The 24,102-nt window shown below is 38.1% G+C and overlaps 1 long non-coding RNA gene across 1 annotated transcript; it reads left to right on the top strand.

Annotated features, from left to right (window-relative positions):
- Positions 1-580: 580 nt before the first annotated feature.
- LOC130682046 (uncharacterized) lies at positions 581-16,718 on the top strand. The gene is made up of 3 exons (XR_008995364.1): positions 581-1,444; positions 8,135-8,276; positions 15,981-16,718. It is a non-coding gene; the product is annotated as an uncharacterized LOC130682046 (long non-coding RNA).
- The last annotated feature ends 7,384 nt before the right edge of the window (positions 16,719-24,102 follow it).

The raw sequence follows: 24,102 nt of genomic DNA, 5'->3' as shown, positions 1-24,102 counted from the left end.
AAAATGTAAAAACCATCCTTAGCTCATACTGCACAAAAATATGTGGTGGGTCGCATATGGCCAGCAAGCCCGTTTGCCAACCTCTGCTCTAGAAGACAGACCTCAGGACTACTTGGTGGAAACTATGGGGGAGAGTTTGGCTCTAAATTAAAAAAAAACAGGCCAGAATTGTAGGCAAACAGAATAGATTTCCTAGGAAGTTAGAACTATTATTTTTCTCCAAAGGTATTTGAGTACTATTGTGGAGGTTTGGGCTTGATGCTTTCTAAGTTCATAGGACTGTGCTTTTGTGAGTTTTGCTTTATTCACATAGCCATCATTTTCCAGCTACTTGCTGCCTTCCTTTTATTTTTGAAGCTCTGTGTGGTTGTCTCTTACTTTTCCCCACCTAGCATCTGATGACACTGTCTCAATTTGCTCCCCAAGTTTTTTATGTGTTCATATTATTTCCCTTACAGAAACCCAGGGGTTAATAATATCAAAAGGGCAAGGTTCCTCAGGCAGCAGCTTTACTGTTGCCTAGCAACCATCAGGAGCAGTTGCAAATTACTGCAGAAGCCTTTGTGGGAAGATGGTTTGACCCAGCCATCAGGGCAGAGTAGAGCAAATGAGATAATACAATGTAAATACCCTTTATTAACTGAAAAAGAGTTTAATTCTGTTTTAAAGAATATCATATCCTCTTACTTTACTAAAAGAATTTGAAATTTGTTTCAAAATATTTCAGCTTAGTTTTGCTTCCATCCCTTCCACAGTGGTTTGATCCTGCTTCTTAGAACAGCATCCCCTTTCTGCTAATCAGTAGTCTGATTCTGTCTCACAGACCACTAGGCCCTTTATGTTCTTACTCTCCCTTCTTTTTCCATACCTACCCCAGAGTGGTTTGATGACACCTTATAGAAAAGCATCCTTCTTTAGCTCTCTATACAACTGCGGTTTGATCCTGTCTGGAGAGCGTCAACATCTTTCCCCCTCCAGTCTCACGCCAATGATTTGATCCCGAGTCATTGAGCATGAGCTTCTTTTAGCTCCTCCCCCGGGGTCTACAGTGGTTTGATCCTACCTCACAGACTATTAGGTCCTTTCTGATTCCCCCTCTAGCTAATCAACACAACAAATGGTATGGTCCTTAGCATCAGGTCCTCTTTGTACCCCCCACTGGTCTTCTAAGCAGATTGAAGCTGCTTCATCTTACCCCTGATTCATCTTGATTCTCTTCAGTGGTTTGTTCTTGCATTAGTGATGTAAAACTGCCCCAAATAGGTTTAAAGTTGTCAGAACTTGCTCTTGACCAGTTCAAATCTTTTCTCACAAGGAAAAATCAGTTCTGACCAGTTCAAATCTATTTTGACCAGTTTAAACTCTGCAGAGCTGGAGTCTGATGTCGGTAAACCCAGGAAGATGGCTGAAGATGATGCTGATTCAAGCCAAAGCAAGGATTCAGGTACTTAACGGAAGTTGAAACTGAGCTGAGAACAAGGAAAGAAAACAAATCAAATGAGACAGGAAAATATAGAAGCCAGGATTATTTGAGGGAGGCTCAAGAGATTAGTTGTACCCAAACCCATTAATTTTTTTCTTTTTGTGAGGTGAGAAGCCATTTTGAGGAGGTAATACAGTATTTTGGGCTCTGCCTTTGGAAAGCCTGGGAAGCAACATAGGAGCTAATACCAGCCCCATCTGGCTGAAGCTGAGACGGGGATTGTAGGTGGCCCCAGTGATGTGTGGTTCTGCAAACCAGCCCCTGGGGCCTTTGTGTCTGGCCTCATCTCAGGTTGCAATTATTAGAGTCCCAAACTACAAATGATAACCTTCCCACCCCTTTAATTATGGATGGTCATGATACTTTTTAGCTCTTTAGGGATGCTATTAAAGTTAGATGGAGGGACTGGTAAATTTTGAAGAAAAGAGTTAGTTATAATTGATAAGACATGAAGTGAATGACTCAGTTTATTAGAATTGAGTTGAGGACTATACCTTGCAATTTTTTAGAGAGAAGTATAAGAGAAGGTAGTAGGTTGAGAGCAGTATCTAATCTCTCACCTGTGGGGCTGGTTATCTGTCTCCTTATTGTTGTGGACTGAAGTAGATATTGGCCTTTATTGTCTAGCTTTCTCCCATGTGGTGGTCTTTCTGTCCTCTGTGGGGACTGCAGTGTGAAGGGTAGGGAATGAAAAAATTAGGGGATGAAAAATAAAATTTTTACAGATTGTAACATTTCTAATTTGTACAAAATCTCTCCCATGGGATAGAGGGAAGGATGGACCCTGATGACGAGTAACAGAATGCTGCAATACTGAGGCTGGGGTTGGTGCTCTGGTTTGATGCACTATATTTCAACATCTTTTCTACAGATAGATGAGGCTCTATGGCTTGTAAAGTAAAAAAGAAAGGATTCCTAGGATGGTATAGGAACTTAGCTGCCTGGGAGGGAAATTGATCCTTTTATGAGAGAATTTGGCTTAGGATCCTGTAATTTGAAAGATGTCTTTTCAGAAGATGGATTCAATTAGCTACTATTTCTCAACAGGGGAGGATGGCAGCCATTTTAGTCAAGGCAGTTGAATGGCATTTCTAAATGTTCAGGTAGAAAAAAAGTCAGAGTATTTGGAGTCAGACAGCCCAGGCTTCGAATCCTTGTTCTGCTATTTGCTCTGTGGACCTTGAGCAAATTATATAACCTTCCGAAGACTTGTTTTTCTCATTTGCAAAATAAAGTTAATACCATCTGCTCTAAAAAATAAGAACCTTAGAGTTTAATGCCTTTTGGAGCGTCCATCCAACATTTTTGCATGCTTAAACTAGATTGTATGGCAGGGATTATTTTGTGTATGGGAATTAATACATAATTTAGCTTGATAAAGACAATTTCTTTTTAAATTTTCAGCAACGTTGCCCCCAAATGAAGCTATTGAACTGTTTTGAGGAGCAAAGGAGAAATTGTTCAACGAAGTACTTTGTAAACTACAGAGCACAATGTAGATGTGAACAACTGTTATTTTTGTATTAATATGTTGATTATCATTAAAGTGACACTCAGAAAAGCCACAACATAAAATGGCTTTCAGCACTGCAGTCTCACAGTTATCTCTGGTTCCAGATTCAGTTCCTACTTCATCCTAGACCTGTGGCCACCAAAAGCCCTGAAATGTGGAATGCAACATCATAAACTGCTGTGACAAGAGGTTGGGGGTGGGAGAAGGAGTGGGGGATAATATCAGAGATGTAGTGATAGGTGTGGCCTTGTATAAGTAGGATGGGAAACCACAATCTGTCCTTCAGTCACAACCATCTTGAAATTATTTTATTGCAAGACAAGCCTGGATTATTTTACCTGGATTCTCTCACCTCCCTGAGAACAGCAGGGTCAGGTAAAAGAGGATCAGGAAGGGCAATGATGTAGGCCTTCATGAATGTGAAAGTCATGATTCTGCCATTTATAGGTGAGGGTGGTGGAAGCCAGGTCAAGTAGTAGAGCCTGAGCCTGGAAAAATTTAAATTTAAATGTATTTGTGGTCATGATATCTCCATTAGGGAGCTGTGTCCTGTATTTAGATTTGTGGGCTTGAAAACATGGCCCATTTTGATAGGGTCATTTCACAAATAGGTGTAAGTATATGATGGCTACAGTGTACCTGATCTCAGCAAGGTGTGTGACAGAGGTCTTTATTTTTATGATATCCTAGTGAACAAGATGAAGGAAGCATGAGCTGGAACATTATTTCTTTAGTTGAAGTCTGAAAAAACTTTTTTAAAAAAAGTGCTATTTATTGAGCACTTACTATGTGCCAGGCATTATGCTAACACTTTATACATTAATCATTTAATCCTCACAACAGCCTTATGAGCTATGTGTTACTAGTTTTATCATACAGATGAGAAAACCATTTACAAAGGGTACAAATAATTGATTTGATGTTTCTCTGGAGCAGGAATTCTTAAGAAGTGTGGGTGGGTGGTGGGTGCCAATGAGGGCACATTCTCTGAGAGGTTTATCAGAATTATCTGGATGAGAGTTTTTCCAAACCACAGAGACATATCCCCATTACAGCACTCTCCTTTAGAAGGCCTACCTCTCCTTCCGTATCTGATGTTTTGTGAGCTTCTCTGATTGATGTGATCAGAAGTGATAGGAAGGGTCCTCAGGTGTGTTGTGGGCAGGAAAAACATTGGACTTCACTATTGCCAGGAGAAATCCTTGGTGATAGGCTACAGGGCTCTGTAACTGGCTCTGTTTTGGTTTCGACATTTTAATTAATGACATGGGTGAAGATATAGAAAAGAATGCACATCAAATGTTATGAGGAAACTGGAGTGAGAAAGGAAGTGTATATATATATATATATATATATATATATATATATATCCTGGATGACAGAACCAGGAATCCAAGAAGAATTTGCTAGACAGCAAAGATGGTTCAAAAACAACAAAATTATTTTGATATGAATAAATGTGACACCTTGCATAAATTTCATAAAAGTAAAAAAACCCAACTCTACAGGCTGGGTGTATGTTTAATATGGCTGCTAAAAACGTTAATGGAAACTCAGGCTACATTAATAATAGTATAGAGTCTAGAATTAGGGAGGTGATTATTCCACTTTATTCTGAGTTTGTAGAACCATACCTCATTTTTGTGCTCAGTTATGGCAGTTGTCTTATAAAGTGGGACAAAGACAATATAGAGATTAAGAAGAGAAGCCTGGAGGGCAGAGTGGGGCATGGTTGCTATTTTCCAGTATCTGCAAGATTGTCATAACAAAGAGGATTTTATCTGTACAATATCACTGCAAGGGAAGAATTAGGATCATTGGGTGGAAGTTATAGCACAGCTGACTGACAAAGAAAAAGGTTGTGTTCCCTTCTGAATGAGGTCCCCATCACATGAAACATTTAAACAGAAGTTGGCTGACAACTTGTAGGGATTTAAGTTTTGCTACAAAACTTCAAATAAAGCCATAATTACTATACTTCAATTGACTGAGAAAATCATCATGAACATTTCTTGAATGTTCATTGTCTTCGTTGGTGAAGAGGGTGGTGATCAGAAAGGAGAGGTATAGGGTAAACCCTGACTATACTAGTGAATCCAAGGAAATCCTGGGGTTAGCTGGTGTGGTCCAGCCAAGGATGACACTGAAGGAAATAAACATTTACTAAGAATCTAGTATATGTTGGTTGCTTTTATACATATTATTTCTTAATTTTCACAGCCAGGTGAATTATGTATTGTTATTTCTTTTACAGATGAGAAAATGGAGACTAAGAGAGCTTAAGTGACTTGTCATTACAGCTAGTAAGTTGCTTCGGGGGAGCACATCAGAGCCCTGTGTAGGGGAAAAAAGTAACAGAATTTCTACTTTTTACCTGATCACTTCTCCAGTTGAGTAAAGAGCTGATATTGCCAGAGGCAAGTCAGGACTGTGTGGACAAGTGCGTCATGCTGGGCTGGATGCCTGGAGTAGATGAGAATATCATGAAGATATATGATCAACCTCTAGTCCAGCAGGTCCTAGAGGATGGTGTTGGAATGCAGCTAGCTGAGCTATTACACAAGCCAAATGGCATGACTGTTTATTCATAATGTCTGTACCTTAACATGGAATGCTGTCTTTCATAGACTCTCACAATGTCCCAGCTCTAAGGGAACATAAAGATGTCCAAAGTCCATACAAGCTTATCTATATTGAAGAACAGGAAAGTGTGGTCCAGGGAGGGGAAGGGACTTCTCCAACTTCTTCCACTTAATAATTTTGCACTTCATAGTGCCAGCGATTTATTTTTTAAAATGTAATCTAGCAAATTTAGGATTAGAGCTTCTTAGAGCAGATTTGCTTTTCTGGAAGGGCCAACTCCCTTGTGAAACTTGCTATGCTGTTTCAGAGCTATAAGATGTGTAATGTTCTGTCCCCCCTACCCAATGTTATAGAACCCAGACTAATTAAAATGAAAGAGCATAAGCTTTAGAGTCAGACAAATTGGGTTTAATTTATTTCCTGGAACCCATAAGAAATTCTTTAACTTCCTTGAGACTTAGATTCATCATCTGTGAAAATGGGAATAATAATAGTTTGATATTAACTATGTGGAGTTTGAGTGCTTATGAAGAATCCATGTGGGGAGACTTAGGAAGGGCTGAAACTCAGGAGAATGACCCAGTCTGGAGATACAGATTTGAGAATTGAACTGCCAAGGGGAAGGTATATAAAACCACATTTCTTAGGCAGAGGGATCTCTTCCACATGACAGCTCTTCAGTTATTTGAGGTTGGCAGTCATGTTACCCAGATATTCCATTTTCTAGGCTTGATATCTCTAGATGTCAGAATTATCTTTGGTAATTCTGCATTTTTCTTGGATTGCAGCCTTCTCATCAGCCAAATTATCCTTTTGAGGACATACCATATTATGGTTTTACCACTCTTGAGGTGTGGTGTTCTAAAGCTAAACACAGTTCTGGTATGGTGTGGACTAAGGGCAAGAACATTACATCCTCCATTCTAGATGCTATACTTCTATTTGTGTGGCCTGAAATCGTGTTTGCTCATTTTTGGTTTCCATGTCTCATCACTGACTCATGGGAGCATAATATGAATATTGTTGACTAAACCTCCTAAGTCTTTAGCAGGTACTACAGATAAGCCATATTATCGATCCTCCCCCACCTCCAATTATGAAATGGTGATTATCTGGCAGTGAGTCTCAAACCTTAGCATGCAAAAGGCTTATCTGGGAAGTTTGCTAAAAATGCAGATTCTGGGCATCCAGTCACCAATATTCTGGTTCAATAGGCCTGCAATGGGACCCGGGAATATTTGTTTTAACAAACAGTTCCGGTGACTCTAATGCAGGTTGTCCTTGAAAATATTCTGAGAAATGCTGTTCTAGGGCATGGAGACAGCACCATCTGACACATTGTAGTCCTTGGCAATGACTTGGCCTCTAGCCCCACACCTAGTACTGCTTCACTGCAAGAATGTGGCCATGAAGTGGCTGTGAGATATTACCCACCCCATCTTATTTCTTGATATCCAACACTTGGATTTAGTGGAAAAGATAAAACTTTTTCCCCTTGCTTTTCCATTTTATTGAAGATTCTTACATACTCTGGAACTGGATGAATTGTATTTAAGGGCCCATCTTTGGGAGCCAGAGCGATAAAGGTTTCAAGAGGTGAGGTTCACTGGTTGCTGACTGGTAGCTTGTTACCTCCTAAAAAGATTTGATATACCATCCACTGAACTAAATTCTAGGTGTATTAAAGCATTTTATGGAGAATATTAAAGACTTAAAAAACTAGTAAGAAAATGTAGATGAATAAATATTTCCTCTTTACATAGTTTTAAAATAAGATACGATCACAAAGGGAAGGGTTATATATCTGCATATATAAAAACAAAACCTCTGTAAATCTAAAACATGAACAAAATGAAAATACAAATGATAAATTAGAAAACTGTGCAATAAATATGATAAATGCAGTCAATCCCCATTTGCAGATTCTGTTTGTGAATTCACCTACCTGCTAAAATGTAAAATGTATAACCTCCAAATCAATTCTTGAGGCACTTTTGTGCTCATTCATGGATAGATAGAGAATGGCAAAAAACTTGAAATGCCTGATGTGCACATTCCCAAGGTGAATCTCTGCCCTCTCGTTTCAGCTCCCATACTGCAAATAAGTGTATTTCATACAGTCTATTCAGGGGTTTTCATATTTTTGTTCCATGTTTTTCATATTTTAGTGCTTTTTGTTCATGATTTTGCTGTGTAAAATGTCCCCCAAGTTTAGTGATGAAGTGCTGTCTAGTGTTCCTGAGTGCAAGAAGGCTGAAGACTGCTTGGTGCCTTATGGAGAAAATACATGTATTAGATTCATTTTGTTCAGGTATGAGTTATAGTGCTATTTGCCATGTGTTCAATGTTAATGGATAAAATATATAGAAATACTTTGTTCAATGTTATAATTCAATGTTAATGAATCAAATATATACATAATATATGTTATGTATATTACATACATATATATATATATGTTATTTTTATCCACTGGCAATATATAACAATGGCCATTTCACTGTACTTTCACCAGCATAGGCTGTTATCTTTTCTATTTTTTTCTGATTTGATAGGCAACAAACAATGACATGCCATCATTTCTTCAATTTGATTTCCTTGATTACAACTGGAAAAATGGAAGTGTTTTAACAATAATGTTAATATTGCATTGTCTGCATATATCTATCTATATATACAGAAACACACGTAAACAAGGTATGTATTAATTGTTGACAAAAATGTTGTGACAGAGACTCATAGGAACTGCAGAATTAGGTTCTTGTGATGGTCCAGGATTTTCTGTTTCCTCCTTCCTTCTCCTCCCTCTTTCCCTCCCTTACCTTTTGTAATGTTGGAAAAAGAAGGGTTCATTCAGATTTAGGTGAAGAGGTAATGTAGGCAGAATCTTGGAAAGCTTCAAGAAGAAGGTAACATTTAAATTTCATAATAAAGGATATGCAGGGTTTTCTAGGTGTAAAATGCAGGGCTGATCTTGACCATCTTAGCTTCTAAATATCAATTGTGCTGCCCTAGACTGTAAAAGCAATGCCTTTGAGAAGGACCAAGAGTGATTTTCCTTTGGCATGGCTGTACCTAGGATTTTCTAGTGCTTTTCCTCAGAGTCCAGGTAAGTTCTCATATTCTGATGTCCCGATCTTGGGATCAATAAAGGATGGACACAGAAAAAATAAATGCAAGAATTCTACATCATTTTAATGAGTCATATATGTAATGTCTAGAATGCACTAAGAGTGGGAGATTTTGGGAGGAGAAGGAGAAAGAAACAAGTATTTGTTGAGAACAAAAATTTGTTGTGGTGTTATGGCTCGTCGTAATTTTAGTGGGTATACCTAACAACCCCATAAAGCCAGCAATTATTCCAGTTTTACCGATGAGAAGTAATGAGGGCCTGAAGGAAGGTGGAATAGTGGAGATGGTGAGAAGAGGATGTATGTAATTTACATTTTTCAGATAAAATGTAATGTAGAAGTTGCAAGGGTAGAGGGATTATTAATCATCTTAACTGCAATGTGCAGATAACCATTTGGACTCGGTATCATTCACAAGGGTGTACCAAAGTTAGATGAAATAAGGGCTATGGCAGTACTCTGTGAACTGCAGACCCAATACTAAGGAGAGATGCTCAGAAGTTTTGAGTTTCAGCAACTTGGGAGAATAGAAAGGCTATTAATGGAGGTGAGGACCCAGGAGAAGGAGTATATTGGAGGGAAATTGATGTTCCCAAATTCTTCAACATCTCCTCCTGTGCTTGTCAGTTTACCTTTCTTGATGCAATTCCTATTGTTCTCTACCATTGTGTAGAGACTCCATCTATGTGAATATCTATAAATGCATGGACTATCTCTGGAGTAATACATAAGAAGCTTTTAACAGTGATTGCCTCCAGAGAGGGGAACTGGGTGGAAGTGAGAACACTTTTCATTGTTTATCCTTTGTACCTTTTGAACTGTGTATCATATGCCTGCTTTAGAAAGAAAATCATAAAACAGACTAAAATCAAAATAGAAAAACCTCCATACTCCCCCAATACATTTAATACTCTAATTTCAGGATTTCTTCTGTGTCCTATGTCTTTATTTGTCAATGAAGCTTTTCCCTGACCAACATAACACATACCATATCCTTTCTGACTACTTAATATGGGTGCCAGTAGCAAAAAGGAAATTTAAACTGGCAAGTATAGATTATTCTTGCAAAAGATTAGTGGAGAAAGAAAGGATATTAGGTAAAATGGGATCTTGAGGTCCCTAATTTAGGTATTTGTTTACAGCTAGGAGAGACTTTTGCACCTGTTTATAGGTAAGGGGAAGAAAACTGGAGAGGAGGGAAAGAAGTTGACATAAAAGAAAGGTAGGGGTTGTAAACAGGCCAGTAGCTTACCAAAACTATCAGCACTATTGAGATAGAGTTGCAAATGAATGTGTTTCTAGGGAACTGTTTAGAAATGACTCTTAAAAACTAGAAAGACCTCTGTAAGGAATCAGATCCCAGGACAGGGCCCTCTGTGGCCATTTACAATAGCAGCTCTTGGGTCTGCTGAGATCTATCAGCATTCATTCAACAAATGTTAAATGATAACTGTGAGTAGGGCACATCACAGGGCAGGGGTTGTGCGGCTTAATTAAATGTACTGATTGACATTCATGAAGGGGAGAAAGTTTCTGTGAGAATAAAGGTGATTGAATATAGCTTTGGTGATGGATTACAGGAGTCCAAATATTGTGGATTCTAACAGAGCCGCTACAGTGCTTGGTTCCTAGTAGGTGTTCAGTAAGTGTTTGTAACATAATTCGTTTATTGAGCACCTCCTATCAATCAAGCACTGTGCTAGGTTCTGGGACCCCATAGATGAGTTAGATGAGGTTCTCCTTTTTGAAGTGATTAGGTTTAGTGGTGGTTACAATGGGGTGATAAGTTTTATAATAGAGGTACAAACAAGCATAGATGGTGACCTACCTCAGAAACAGAACCCGATTTCAGTATGTTAAGGGGTGAATATGAGAAGAAGTGGAGACAGTGAATATAGACCGTTCTTTCAGGAAGTTTGGTTAGGAAGATAAGGAGAGAGAGGACAGTAGAGATTGGCAGGATTGAAGAACTGTTTCTCAAATTATGAGGGGTATTAACATATTGTCATGTGGAGGAGAGAGAACCATCAGAGAGGGAAGGGGTAAAGATTCAGAATTGAGGGCAGTGACTGATAGAGACTTCTGAGGGTATAGGCAGGAATCAGAGATAAAGCTGGCCAGGAATTCTTAGAAAAATTGTTGTGTGGCACTGAGAATTTTCCTGAAACAGGAAAACATGAGTTTTCAGATGGTATCATGTCAAAATATGATAAGCTAAGAGTACAGAAAAGATAGTAGTTGAAATAATGGATTATAGAACCCAGGCCAGTTAGGGAAGAAAATTAGGCTGGAGAGGATTTATAAATTGGGAGAAAACAGGAGACCAAAGGATAGGAGTATAGGAATGAGGAAGTAAAAACTCTTAGTGCAGAAAAAAAGTAGCCAGAAAATGAGATATGCAAATTTCAGATTTTAGAGGTGGAGGAGTTCTGAGTGATGAAAAGACCCTGGGTGTGGCCATGGGTGTGAACAACAGAAATTCAGGAAAAGGTCACTGGAGTTGACCCAAGAAAGTGGTGCTTTGTGGTTTATCTTCATGGATGTTAAAGCCGCTCCATGACGGCACAGAGACTTACATCAGCAGCCAAACATTAAATTTATATTTGGGAGAAACCAGGAAGTAGGTAGATGTCAGTGATGAGACTCATTGGTAGGAGAAAACTAGTGTCTCAGTTGTCATTCAACTACCTCTCCAGACAAAGAAGTAGATGAGAAAATATGTGCTGGTCTGTGGGCTTGGCTTCCTCTCCAGGAAGGGCTTTTAAGGGAATGAGATGGCAGACTCAGGCTGCAGAAGATGTTTGACCTGTGACTGTGGTGTCCAGCCTGTCCTAACAGCACCAACTTCCTGAAGGCCTCACTAGCAGGGTAAGGCCTTACAGTGTCTGTGGCTAGCTAATAACATGCAACTCCTTAGAAGCAGTGAGAGGTGTAAGGATGAAGAAGAGTTGAATCACACAAAGGAGATGGAAAGATATTCTGGGGTGAGCAATTCCCCAGAAAGTATGGTGAGCTGCTGGTCTGTCCATGCATTTCCATGGTTTTTACAGGACCAGTAATGAATAATAACATATGAAATAGCTTATCTCATTGATACCATGAAAGGAACATCATGCAATGAGACTAAGTTCAATCTGGGTTACCAATTAGCTCCAGAGTTTAGATCCTGGTTGGGGAGGCATCCCAGAGGAAGAGTAGTAACAGATAGAGGCTCCTGACTTTGGAGGTACCTGTGAAGAAAACATTGAGAAAACGGAATAGCTTCAAGAAGCCCTGAGCTGTCCTTTCCTAGTAACAAGAGCAAACAATAAAAATAATGATGATAGCAGCTAACACAAACAGCACTTACTCTATGCCAGGCACTTTATGCATATCAGTTTTCTTTTCAGGACTTAAAGCAATTTTGTGAGTAAAATACTAAAATCCCCATTTTCCTAAGAGAACACATTGTTTTCCCAGGATTTATCCCCACTATACCCCTAATGTGGTAGCTTGGGTCCTGGATGTGTAAATTAAAGTAGGAGACTGTTGCCTGGATGAATCTGTGGAAATTGTTTTGGCCGCATGGTTTAGACCATGTTGTGGGAGTCAGGTGTTGCTCTGAAGCAAACCCAAACCTAATGGACAGAAGGCTTCATACAGATTTTTATAACATCCAAAATTGTAATAATATGCATATATATGCTCGTAAATATATAATCTCTGGAAGGTAACACAGGAAGTTTTAACAGTGTTTTCCTATAGTGAGTTTAACTGCTTGCATGCATTGCTGTGTGCATGTTTACCATGTGCCTGGATTACCTCTTCAAAACATAAAAAAAAAACCCAATACAGATAGTAAAAAGAGAATACTTTTCTGAAATTTCATTTCCCTATCTTTCCATTTTCCCCTAAGTAACACTGTAACACTCCTATATAAATGACAGGACCTAGGGTGGGAAAGGATATCTAACAGGAGGGGAGCTTGCAGCTACAATATTTGCTATTTTTTCCTGAGAAGGCTTATTGTATCATGTAGCATTCTGAATAGGTCCATAACAAACACCAAAATTCTATATTCTATATTTTATATTCCAAATAGAGAAAAATATGAACATTTGTCACCATTCCTACCTATAACTTTATTTGAAGAGGGTTATAACTAGGTCTGAGATCTGCTGGCTGTTTGCTTTAACAGGAACATTCTATTTCAATTAGCCTCAGGGACCTAAACTAAATAAAACCATCATGTAGATGTCTGGCCATTCAAAAGAGTTTTCTGCACCATTGGAATTCATTAAAAAATCTTTTTAAATATTAGACCTCAGCACACTTTTGCCTCTTACACACTGGCCTAGTTTTGCCTGTGCCCCTCCATCTTTCTCAGTGCCATCTTGTCTCTTCCCTTCAAGATCATATACCAGCCCCCATCAAAGAAAAAATTGTTTTCATGATTCAACCCTCCTATACAACCTAGAGCCTCTCTCTATTCCCAGTCCAGATCCTCACCTTCATTCATAATAGTTAGTTTGAGGGAATTGATTATTATAGTTAAGTACCAAGGTGAATTAAAAGATCTCTCAGATGACTTCCTATTCTACAAATCTTTGGTTCACCTGTAGCACATTCCAAAGGGCAATCCTACTTTTTGGCTCTACTTTTCTACTTTCCTTATGATTTATGGTGTCAGGGATTGAATGTACTTCTTTTTCTAGGGGCAGCTAAGGGCATTCACATTGCTTAAATCAAAGGAATTGATTGTTAACATTGAAAGTGAAATGTCTGGTCCTAAAGAGGCTGATGTTTGGGTGGAGGTCTTTCTAGTATCCCACACATCCATTTACCCTTGTAAACAGTGATTCTTTACCTGCCTTAGGCAAGGAAAAGACAAAGAAAAGAGAAATTCCATCAATCTTGTGGAGCTTCCCTTGATATCCATCCCCACCGTACACACATCCCCATATTACCTTTGCTCTTTAGCTGTTACCTTCCAGAGCTGGCTTGCTCAATCTGGTCACTATGTAGATAATAGCCACATTGTTGAGAAGGCCTTCAACATATGGACTGTTTAAAGCTACTGTGTTCTTGAATTAGTGGGTTCTTCTGGCTCCAAGTCCCAGGTTGAAGGCTTAACCTCATGCCTTTGTACAGCCTCTCCCAAACTAGTTGCTGCTGACCTCAGAATCAGGTTGAGAATTCTGGGAAAATCAAACCCTTATGCCTTACCCTAAGGCAAAACTCTGTCCCTCTTGTTACCTTAAGTGCCTGACTTCCATTAACTAGTTTTTTTTTCCTGGTGAAAATTAATACCATATTTAAGGAAGATAAAGTCACATAATCTTAAGTCCCACTGCCAATATCAGACCTTGACCGATACTTAGTGGATAACAAAAGACAGGAAGGGTACCTTTCTGACACTGTGGAGTGGATCTCTATCAGCCACCAAACTGTTCCAGTCCAGACCCCTAGACCTGAAACACCATTCCAAATCAGGCTAGATTGGAAGGGATACCTTGCTTGGATGAATGGGATATGTTTTTAAATACAATTACCTCTGGTTTTTGTTCTAAATAGATGACATGATAATGAAAGGGAGCAGTAGAAGGTTCTGGTAGGACCTCTAATGATGTTTTTCTCTCTTCAGTTCCAAAGGTAATCTAGCTTTGTCCTAGCTCACACAGTCTGTTTGGCCCCTGGTGTCAATCGCAACTGACAACAACTGCAAAAACCCTCAGATGACTGAATCACACCATCTAAAGGGGTTCCAGAGATCATCTAATTCATCCCATTCTTCTCTCTTTCACCCCTAGCTCCCAAGCAGGATTACACCTGAAATAAGCTTGTAAGTGTTAAACTTGTCAGGACTTGCAGGAAAGGCTCTAGGATTGTTATTTCTGTTTTCACTCAGGGAAACTGGAGTGCAAGAAAGCAAAGGAATCTGGGGGCTCAGCTTTACCTGCCAGCCTGGCTATACATGAGGTTAGACTTGGAATGTCAACTTCCCATAAAACATACCTGGACAGAGAGCAAACAGTTAAGATGAGAGTAGGCAGAATGGAGCCTTCACATAGGCCATCTCTGTTCTTGGTCCCGAGTTGTGAAGCTTCCAGTGTCTTCCTGTTGCCTTCTATGTACATGAATACCTCATTTCTGATAAGCCTTTCTCCCCAACTTCCCTAGACTCTCACTCATTTCTTTCTCCTGGTTCCCAATAGATTCCCAAGTTTGGGGGCAGAGAGCTTGGGAATGCATGCATACCCATACACACACTGTCCTGGTGCTAGGAGCTAGAAGGTCCTAGAGAAGGACTGTTTAGAATATTTCTCTTCTAGTCATGGTCAGCCAAAGTGATTTTAATGTGAATGTTTCTATGTAATAAAGATGTTAAATGTCTGATTATTCACTTGGCATTCCAGCCAATCTTCAGTTTAATGACTATGACTTTTGAAAGTGTAGAGTTATCAAGGAAGCTAGCAGACTCTCAGGAGTCACCACACAGCATCCTTTTGTCATTCGTGTGAGGGAACAAAGAGCTTTACAGGGGTGCTATGAAATCTAGTAGATGACTAAGAATATTGGCAGTGAGGTTGAGAAGGTGGAAATGAGGGTCTATTTTTTCTTTTTGCATCCTTATGTTGTTTTACTAGTTACAATGAAATCATCAGGCAGAATATATTTAAAATTTTAATAAAGAAAATGTTATGTAAAAAGGAAAAAGAAAGAATTTTGGAAAAGGAAAATTATTTTAAAAACAGTGGAAAAGAAAGGAGAAAATATTAAAAGCTAATGGAGGAGAGAGAAGAGGGGAGGAAAAATAGGAGTAGAGGAAAAATAGAAATGAAAAAGAAAATGAAGCAAATGTAAAAGAAAGAAGGGGAGGAAAAAATTTAAAGGAATTAAACAAGTGAAAAAAATTTTGAAAAAGGACATGTCAAGGTAACACAATGGCAAGCCTGAAAGGACTTCCAGTGGCCAAAGCTGGAACAGTTGGAACAAGACAATAAATAATGTGATACTGAATTCCAATCATTTATTTGGATACCTGCCCCTCTACCTGGGAAGTTCTCTCCTTTTCTAAATGTAGACTGGGCTTAATGGCCTAATTCCAAAAAGTACAGTATGGAAGGAAGGAAAAAGTAACTTTATAGTGCAGGAGCTTGGTGGATGTACCTAGGCCAAGTGATCAAGGTTAGCAATAGTGATGTTATATTGACAGTATGTACCCTTTTTTGATATCTTGAGAAGAGCATTTTACCTCTCTTGTTTTCCTCTCAAAAACACATTACTCCAGCTTAATCATGAGAAAACCATTGGAAAAATCCCAGTTGAGGAGAATTCTATGAAATACTTGACCAGTACCTCAAATCCATCAAGGTCATCAACAAGGAAAATCTGAGAAACTGTCAGAGCCAAGAGGAGTCTAAGAAGACATGACAACTAAATGTAATGTGGTATCATGGATGGCATGCTGAAACAGAAAAAGGACCTTAGGTAAAAACTAAGAAATCTGAACAAAGTATGGGCTGTAGCTACCAGTAATGTAATAGAATTTGTTCATTAATCATAAGAAATGTACAATACTAAAGTAGAAAGTTATAGGGAAAACTGGGTGTTGAGTATATGGGAACCCTCTGTACTATCTTTGCAAGTTTTCTGTAAATCTAAAATGATTATGTAAAGTAAAAATATTACTAGAAAGTTAAAGGAAGACAAGAGGTAGAAAAGTGAAAAAATAATGCACTTAAGTAAGAAAGAGGAGATAAGATGATTTCACTTAGAAGCAGAATCTAAAAACAAAAAGAACAAAACAGCAATAGACTCATAGACATTAAGTTGTGACTGGTGGTTACCATGGGGGAGTGGTTAGTGTGGGTAGGTGTAATAGGTGAAGGGGATAGAGGCACAAAATCTAATCATAATATAAATTAGTTACAGGGATGAAAGTACAGCATAGAGAATATAGTCAGTAACTCTGTAACATCTTTTTATGTTGACAGATAGTAACCACACTAGTTGGGGTGATCATCTAATAATGTAGACAAAGAAAACTTTTGAATCACTATGTTGTATACTTGAAACTAATATAATATTGTATATCAACTCTACGTCAATAAAAAATGAATTAAAAAAGATAAGAAAGATTTAAAAAATTAATATAGGAGAAAGAGAAAACTATTTTTCTCCCCTTTGTTTTTTTATTGAAGTAGAGTTGATATACAATATTACACTAATTTCAAGTATCCAACGTAATGATTCAACAGTTATACATTATTAGATGCTCACCCCAACTAATGTAGTTACTATCTGTTGACATAAAAAATGTTACAGAACTATTGACTATATTCTCTATGTTGTACTTTAATCCCCATGACTAATTTATATTATGATTGGGATTTTGAGCCTCTTTATACCCTTCATCTATTTCACCCACCCATTCCAAAGCCTTGCTACTGGTAACCACCAGTCACATCTCAGTGTCTATGAGTCTACTGATGTTTTGTTTTGTTTTGTTTTTAGATTCCACATGTAAGTGAAATCATATGGTATTTGTCTTTCTCCACCTGACTTATTTCACTTAGCATAATAATCTCTAGATCCATCCATGTTGTCGCAAATCACGGGATTTCTTTTCTTTTTTTATGGTTGAATAATATTCCATTGTATGTATGTACCACCTCTTCTTTATCCATTCATCTAATGATGGACACATAGGTTGCTTCCATATCTTGGTTATTGTAAATAATGTGGTAATAAATATGAGGTGCTTGTATCTTTTTGAATCACAGATTTTGTTTTCTTTGGGTAAATTCCTAGAAGTAGAATTACTGGGTCATATGGTATTTCTATTTTCAGTTTTTTGAGGAACTTCTATATTGATTTTCACAGTGACTGTACCAATTTACATTCCTGCCAATAGTATAGGAGGGTTCTCTTCCCTCCACAGCCTCACCAACACTTGCTATCACTTGCCTTTTGGATAGTGGCCATTCTGACTGGTATGAGGTGATATCTCAGTGTGGTTTTGACTTACATTCCCCTGATGATTAGTGATGTGTATCAATTTTCATGTGCATGTTGGCCATCTGCATATCTTCTTTGGAAAAATGTGTTTTCAGGTCTTCTGCCCATTTTTTAATTAGGTTATTTCATTTTTTGTGTTGAGTCATATGAGTTCTTTATGTATTTTAGATGTTAAACCGTTATTAGATAAATTATTGATGAATATGTTCTCCCATACTGTAGGTTGCCTTTTTGTTTTGTTGATGGTTTCCTTTGTTATACAGAAGATTTTTAGTATGATGTAGTCCTATTTATTTATTTTTGCTTTTGTCTGAGGAGATGTGTTCAAGAAAAAGTTGCTCATGTTTATATTCAAGAGATTTTTGCCTATGTGTTCTTCTAAGAGTTTTATGGTTTCATGTCCTATAGTTAGGTCTTTAATCCAGTTTGACTTTTACATATGGAGTTAGACAGTAATCCAGTTTCATTCTGTTGCTTGTAGCTTTCCCAGTACCATGTACAGCAAAAACTACCTTTTCCCTGGACATATTTTCCAGATTCAATGCAATCCCCATCAAAAGTGGCATTTTTCCAAATTGTATATTCATGGCTCCTTTGTCATATAGTAATTGACCATATAAGTGTGGGCTTATTTCTGGGCTCTCTATTCAATTCTGTTGATGGATGTGTCTGTTCCTGTGGCAGTGCCATACTTTTTTGATCAGTGTAGCTTTATAGCATAGTTTGGAGTCAGGAAGTGTGAAACTCCTAGTTTTGTTCTTCATTCTCAATATTTCTTTGGCCATTCAGAGTCTTTTGTGGTTAAAAAATAAATGTTAGAATTATTTGCTCTAGTTCACTGAAAAATACTACTGGTACTTTGATGGGGATTGCATTGAGTCAGTAAATTGCTTTGGGAAGGATGGCTATTTTGAGAACAGTAATTCTTCCTATCCTTGATCATGGGAGAGATTTCCATTGATTTGTGTCTTCAGTTTATTTCATCAGTGTCTTTTCAGAGTACTGGTCTCTCACCTCTTTGGTTAGGTTTATTCCTAAGTATTTTATTCTTTTTTGATGTAGTTGTAAATGGAATTGTTTTCTGGATTTGTCTTTTTGCTAGTTCATTGTTAGTATGTAGTAATTCAACAGATTTTTATATATTGATTTTGTATCCTGTGACTTTGCTGAATCCAATTGTTTTTTGGTTGAGTGTTTAGAGTTTTCTATATAGAGAATCATGTCATTTACAAATAGTGACAGTTTTACTTCTTCCTTACCAATTTGGGAAAACTTGCCTTAAATCCTAAAAAATCCACCCCCCTCCCAAAACACCCAAAAATAAAGCCCAAAACCCGAAGAAAGAAAAATAGCATGAAATAGAAAAATACAAAAAGAGAAAAACAAGAAAATAAAATATAAAAAGAAGAAAATGAGAAAAAATAGAAAAGAAAAAATTTAAACTCTAAACAGAAAAGAAGCAAATAAACCATAGTGCAACCCCATAAAATGTAGAACAAATCAAAAAAGAAAGCAAAAATACCAAAACACATAAAAGTAAAATAAATCTTCCAAAACAGAAAAGGAAATTACCCCCAAACACAACAGCAAAGGAAAAGCAATGGGTAAAAGAAGGAAAGGATAGGGAATAATATTAGTGGCAGCAACAACAAAAACAACCAAGAAAATACTCACACACTAAAAAGGATAAAAAGAGATAGTCCAAAAGGACAAAAGCACAAAAGAAAGGAAGACAAAGCAAAAAGAAAAAACTTAAGGGAAGGAGAAACCTCCAATAACTATAAAAATTAAAGTTTGGGAAGGATAACGCTGATACGCTTTCTATGGGTAGGTGTCACAAATTGGGGCTCCCCACAGTGTCCCTTGGGAGCTGTTGGAAGGAATGAAAAGGGCATGTTATTTTAACACAGGCAGACAGGGATTTAAGGTGGCTCTTTATCATATTAACTTTTTTTCCCATGTGAGTCTAGAAAGCTGACTGTTTTACCAAGTGCCTCTAAGCCCTGTTTTATTTTACCAGGGTCTAAGAGATAAACATTTATTGATGGACCAGATCTGAGATCTGTAGTGGGATGTGCCTGTCCAGATAGAGTTACTGGTTCTTTTTCAAAGGTTAATTATTATGAATGAAGGCAGTTGCTGGCTGGGCCACAGGTAGGTAACTACTATGTAGTTCCTCCTAGTACTGTGCTGACTCAGAGCCCTGGAAGTTGTTAACCACCAACCTAACCAGGAGACAGAAGACAGTCTGGTTTTAAAAACATTTGATTCCTGCCCATGTAAAGGGGTACAGAATTGGGGATTGTCCCAAACAGCTAAGATCCCAACCAGCAGCAATCATACACAGTGATAGTTCCAAGTAGCAGGAATCTAAAAGGCATTTGGATTTGGTTTTAGAGTATATTTTGTGGTATTTTGTTTAGTATTATTTGCTCTATCCTGAAAATTCTGTTTGGCTTAGCTTGATGTTAAAATCTTTTTGGATGATCAGATCAGATCTTGATTGAGTGATGGAAGGTGATGGTTAGGATGAAACATTTAACCTAGATAATGCATAACTCAAGTCATCTCAAAGATCATTGAAAATTTGGTAAGAATGGTGATGATGAGACTTGCTCATGCATTTTGATACACTGGTATACTCCCCCGGCCTTCATCTGGCTAGATGTGGTAGCAACATGTGGCTACAGCAATAAGCCTCCTGGGGAAACCTATCCTCACAAATAACATGAGTGAGTAGCCAGGAACCAGAGGCTTCTATATACCCAGTAAACTTGTAATCTTTGTGGATACAGGTGCCTGGTACTACTTGGGCCTGGCACGTAGACTGGTGACGCTGGGCACTTTGGGGACTGATGTCATTGGCCAGCTGATGTGTCATGCCCAGAAACTGAGTTAAGATGTACACAGGATAGAAATGTCGACTTGAGGAAGAATTATGAGAACTAGAATAAAGATTTATGATTTATTCCTGGCTCAACCCCGTATGAACCAGGCTGTTTTGGGCAAGTCATCTAACTTCTCTTAGCTTTTTCTATACAAATGTGCCTACCTCACAGAAATTGAGTTCCTGTGCCTTTTTCCTCATTATGAAAATTTGAATTAAGCCACAAATGAAAAATATAAATATGTAGCGGAAGAGCTTTTGCCTATTAAATCAATGTATTATGGTAACTTGAAGGTATCATAACAAAAAACAGGATGAGGCATTGATTACAAACCAGTTTGTTTCTCCATGTTCTACCATGTGCTTCTTTCCTTTTCTAGTTTGTCTCCCACCCCATATCCGAGCCAAACCAGTCTCTGACACTTTGTTCACTGTGTGAAACTTAAGTGGCATATTCAACGGGTACGAAACCTCTTAGGGTCAGAAGAGACCTTGGATTTAGTGGTGATATCTGGCCTGACACCAGGGGATTGGGCTAGACTAGTGGTTGAAGACCTAAGATTTTCACATACCAAATATTTTCAAAAAAGTACTGAGTTTCACATAGGACTGATAATTAATTATTTGCTAATTAAGGACATCATACAATAACAATTACTCTCTGTAATTACCATGATTTCATAAAAGAAGGGTTATTTTAATATCAAAAAAGTAGGATGAATATAATTTCAAAATTAAAAGTAGTTTAAAAATTTTAACTTTATGAAACAATCACTATATAATTCTTAGTTTTCTCATTTTTCCCTTGGACCAGTGAAATGTTCATTATGAAATGATATTTAGGAACCACCTGCTAGATATGAGTTCTAGTCTTATCTCTTCCAATTATGTACTCTTTGACATTTGGCCAAGTCTCTTCTTCATTTTTCTGTTTCCTTATCCCTGTAATGTGGACAATTAGATTAGATGGTCCTTTTCTAGCTTCAGTGTTCAGGATACTGACTTGTAGAGGTAACTAGTAAAGGTTCTTTTTAGTCCTTGGAATCTGAGTTTGTGGTGAAATGAAAAAAAAAACTTAAAATTACAGAACCCAAAATCAAGTAGCAAGCAATTCACATCCCTGGCATGCACATAACAGAATATTTGCACCAGCCATGATGCAAAGCATCAGGCCTTTCCCTCTTCATATTCTTTACATTTTTGTAGGGGAAAGGTTATGTCTTTGAGATCAAATTGTTGCTTTTCTAAAATTCCCTACAATAACTGTATTTTGCTGTTTTGCTTTACTTTTACCCCAAAATAATACAAAGTCAGCGCCTCTAGACCCTCCTCTTGTATGTGTCTGCTTGAGGTTGGTTGCTATATAAAGATTTTTACCTTTTGTCTCCTTCCTCTCCTTTCTGCTCCTATCACCTAATATGTACTTTCCATTAATCCTTCCCTATTTGTTTTTTCTCCTTTAGACAGAAAATATGACCTTAGTTATTGGCATGGTCCATAAATGGCATTATCTGGATTCTTGGCAAAATGTCAATTGGGGAATGTTGGGCTGCAGTTGGTTCTAGATAGCTGAAGGAAATATAAAATTAATTAGCAACATAGTTTTGGGCTTTACCTGCCTTGTAAAAGTGCACTACTGTTTGTACTAGAAAGCACTTTCTGGTCAAAATCCTACTCTGCTGTTTTTAGAAGGCTTGGATTTTAAATGCAACATTTTGAGCAAAGTGGTCATTTTACTGGCAACCCCAACTTCACTAGTCCTGGGCAAGAAATACAAGAGTAAATTCAGGATTTCAAGGCTACTGTCTTGGAGTTTAAGGCAAGTTCAGTCTGCACTTCTCTTAAGAGATCCTAGGTCTCCAAAGATGAAGTTCTGTTTCCTTGCCTCCACTCCTGCCTCCAGTGCCTCTCTTCATAGATTGTTTTCTTGGCCTCTGATTATGTGCCATCTGAAGAGTGGGTCACTGAAAAAATAAACATGACTTTCAAGAGGCAGCCCAAATTATAGTGGTTTCTTTTTATCAAATTTATTTTAAAGTAAGCCAAAATGATATAATCCAAAATTCAATTTGGATTCAGTTTCTCTAGTTGTTCGCTGTTGAAGGTGATGCATTATTTTGTCTCTGGGAAGGCCTGACCTGAGGCCCTTTTCCTGTGATCTACAGCCTGCCCCTCCCCCTGCCCACCTTCCTACCCCAGCCTTCTTATAGCCCTAGAGCGTGGGGTACTGGGAGTGTGGCAGAGTGCACTTCTGGATTCTTCCAGCTGTACTCTAACTGGGGAAAATCAACTTTGAAGTGAAGTTGGGGACCTGCCAGGAAACTGAAAAGGGGTTATTAAAAATGGTATTTTTCAAGCCACGAGTGATGTTTTGCTAACAGAGGGTAACACGTTACTTGGAATCCCAACCGCTTTGGGTTTTGTATTAAATTGCAAAGTTGGCTGAGATTTCAGACCCCTAGGGAGTGAAGATACAATTGAAAGCATATTAGATGCTGCTTGCATCTATACAATGCCAACTAACTAGTTAAAAATGGAGACACTGAAATCTGTTTATTTAGCATCATGAACACAAAAAAGTTTGAGTTTAGACTTGTTCTTTTTAGTTTTTAGATTTATTTATTTAGCTTTATTTTAATAAATTCAGACTAAAATATATTGAGTATGGAAATAGCCTGCATTTCTACTATAAGCATCAGATTGCTTAGAATTCTACTGTATTCTACATCATATTCCTACCCCCAACAGCTTCCAGTGATGACTTCTCTATTTTAAGAACAAAAAAAGTTACATGGGATTCTTTACAACATCACTATCCCATTCCACTCCCCCAACTGTTTTCTCTAACAAACTGACAGTACCTGAAGTTTCATGATTAACCATTTAACCTTTTGTTCATTTACGTCCTTGAAGGAGTTTTAGTTTCCAAGAGTTCTCATTCCAGTATTTGTCTGTGGGTTATCTAGGCCTTTGGCATCATCTCCTCTGGCACATAGATGATAACCCTTACAACATGAAAGGGCTTTCTGTCCTTGTGTCCTTCTGTTGGATTCTTATAGGTATTTCCTTCTATAATTCTGTCCCCAAGAACTTTCCCAGCCTCATGTTTCCTGATTCCCCATCCACTGGACCACTTGCTCTTCCCTTAACACTATTGGTAGGCATTAGCTGTAGCCCCAGCCTGATCCTTGACTACAGTGGTTTTGAGCCGTGTTCTCCAGGATACCCTTTAGCCACCTGACAAGTTTGCTGGTAAAATTCTTAAGGAAAATTTGCTATTACCTTATTATCACCTCATAAACTGGTATTTCTGGCCCTGAAATCTGCAGTTTCAAGTTGCTCTTACTTTGAGAATGGCCACGTGAACTTCTGTTGTGGACCTCTCCTTGCATTGCCTCCTTCCCATTCCTAGGCCTAGACAGCACCCGAAGAGAAATGGCTTGGGGAGGTTGGTAGAAGTTGGGGAAGTGGCAGACAATAGCTTTTAAGTGTCTAATTTCACTTG

This window comes from Manis pentadactyla, chromosome X (assembly GCF_030020395.1).
Source record: "Manis pentadactyla isolate mManPen7 chromosome X, mManPen7.hap1, whole genome shotgun sequence".
Classification (NCBI taxonomy): domain Eukaryota; kingdom Metazoa; phylum Chordata; class Mammalia; order Pholidota; family Manidae; genus Manis; species Manis pentadactyla.
The sequence above is the reverse complement of the archived record's forward strand: the minus strand, read 5'-3'. Positions and strand labels throughout refer to the sequence as shown.